Genomic DNA, 2,921 nt, shown 5'->3' on the forward strand with positions numbered 1-2,921 from the left:
CTCCATGCAGCAGCAGATGTTAATTTTTCTCATTTCAGCCACAAGCTCAGCAATGCCAATTTTCTTCCTCTGCACTTTTCCTGCAGGACAGAGGCAGGACCATCACGGGAGCACTGAGAACATAGGAGAGACTGTCTCTCTTTGCAATTTTGCAGTGGCCTGCAAGCAACTTAGAGGAGATGCTCCAGCGAAAATAATAATCTCTGCACAGCTGGACTGGCTGTCACCTCCACAGCCACAGACTTTTTGGCTGATAGAGACTCTGTCAGCTAAACTCCACCAAGTTTTTGCTGCGTGCAGACCACCACAGAGGATTTTCATCGCATCCACCCTGAATACACCAAGCTGCTCCAGAACAGGGAGTACTAGAGAGGCATATGGGGCAAAACACACGATTACCATTCTGCAAAACTTCTCTGCAACTCTTGCTGTAACATCTGGGACGCAATTTGTTGTAACAAGGGAAGTTTGATCAAGTCTTAAATAACTAAAAGAAGAGCTGTAAATAGAAAGTTAAGGCTTTCAGTAAAGACTTCTGTCAACTGCAGACAAGAAACTACAGTCTGGGGTTTCCCTTAGGTAAAACTTTGTAGTGTATTCAATTCGAGCATTAGTAGGTACTAGCAAAATTAAGAAAATCTGGTGAGGTCATCCCATTCTTTTTGCTAATAGAAGAAAATAAGAATAGAAGAAATAGCTCAGACTGCATTAGCCCAACACTTCTAACTCCCAGTTACATCAAAGGGAAGCACACCAACCTCTGGTACACCTGTAAAGACAGAAAAACATCTTTAAGTTTACTAATCCATTGATTTGATTTGTTTTTCAAGTGGGGGTCTGCTTGCAAATCATGGGCCATTTAAATAAATATTCACATCAACTCTCTGTGTCTTAAGAATTAAAGTGAACATTGATTCATAGCACAAGCAATTCTGCTAAGAGTATTTTGGATTAATACAATCCACGTTTTCACCTCTGTTCCCATCTTTCTACATATCTTGAAAGAGCAGACACAAACTCAGAGAAGTAGCTCCTACCCTGCTAAACCATCCTGCTATGAAGAATAGTGGTACTTATCTGAGGAAGGAGAACACATAGAAACATTTAAAGAATCTGACTCAAACCCTCTAACAGTACACAGTCGTGCAATCAGTTTAATTTCTGAAACATTTCAGTTACACCGCAATCCTTGGCTGAAGTTCTACATTTTTGTCATGAAGAAGAACTTAATAATATGAAGACTAGCAAGCTGGGAGCCTCACAACAAAATTAATCTCCAATACAAATACCCTTTGGTCAAGAGAAGACAGTAATCAAAGGTTTTGCAGGTCATATATTGAAAGCCTTCCATCAAGGCCAAGGTCCAGCAATCTGTCCTGAAACATAAGAGTAATCAGCTGAGTTTCCTGCTGCAGGAAAGTTAAAGTTGGCTTCCTGACTTGGAACTGCATCCTCAGACCAGAGACCTCCCCGTCTGCAAAAGTTGTTTTGAATGAACTCCAGATGCGCAGTTGTGACAGCCCTTCTGATCCAAGCACCAAATACCTCTGCTGTCAGAAATATCCACCTGCAATTTGTGTATACCAGGTAGCTGAGCGGCAGGAGGCTGGGTCGTATCACAGGTATAGCTCGAGAGACTTGCAAAGAGCTCGGCATGGCTCCAATCCAAAACAGTTTTCCTTTGCCAAAGAATGAAATATTTATTTACAAACTGAATTAGGTAGCTGAATAGAAGTTTTTAAAAAACGTTAAATGCAATACTGTAAATGTGAAATGAAGCACCAGCCACTGTTCAGCAAATGTAACACATCAGAAAAAACAAATGATTCAATAGTATTAAAAAAAAAAAAATAATCTGTGGTACATAGTCCTTTTGGAGGAGAGTTAGTAACCTTCCGACACCTCTCAGGGAAGTCAGCAGAGCCACCTCCTTCTTTTAGCAGGGACATGGCGTTCTTAGTTGAACAGCAAAAGAAGATCAGAAGCTATACATAAAGCATTTTAAGTTTTGACCTCATCACATTTCATAAACTAAGCAGGATCAGGACAGCATCCTCACAGTCCCTCAGGTAACCAGTACAGACACAGTAACAAAGGTATATGGGGCATGTAGCAAGCAAATCCTGAGTAGTTACCAAGTAAATCCAGCTGGAACTGCACTGCGCTACTGTGTCAGTGGTACTTTTCAGCCAAGACAGACATCCATCACTGGTGGCCAGTTTACTCCACAGCACTTTGACAAGTGTGGACAGTTGCCCCAGTGGCTGCTCAGCATTTCAGTAATGAAAATCTTCTTCGCTAATTATCTGCTGTAATTCTAGCCAAACACAGTCCTCTTCTGCTACCCAACTGCTAGTTAGCACAGTCATACGAGTCATACGTGGTTTTAGCAGTTGCTGGCTTTTCAGCACACCAGACCACTGCACACTTAAGGAGGATTGAGGAGAAGAAAAACAATCAGCACTTAAGTGAAGGAATGTTGTCAACATCAGGGACACTGCCATGACCATATGTTCTGCTTACTGAAATGTTCAGTCAACAGCAATCTTGGATGTGGATATGTTTTCAGTAGGAAGAGGAAGCCAAACTTTCTATTATAACACAAATTGACTTACTGCTGTATCTCAGCCTTCCAATTCAAAGCTAATGGAATTCCTGAAGCACAACTGGAAATGCATGAGCGTGTTTCACTACCAGTAATCTCCTTTCCAAAAGCACTTCCCAAACGATTATCACACAATGAAAATTTTAAGTGATACAAGTTCAAAACCTAACATAATTCAGCTATTTTCATGACTATTCTACTTCCAAAATTATTTATTTAAACTTGGTCTGGAAAGTAGGGACGATAAAGTTAAAGGAACCTCAAACTTTCAAAACCACACCGCTGTCCTAAGAATATTTAAACAAATGCATAGACG

Source organism: Aquila chrysaetos, chromosome 18 (genome assembly GCF_900496995.4).
Source record: "Aquila chrysaetos chrysaetos chromosome 18, bAquChr1.4, whole genome shotgun sequence".
NCBI lineage: Eukaryota > Metazoa > Chordata > Aves > Accipitriformes > Accipitridae > Aquila > Aquila chrysaetos.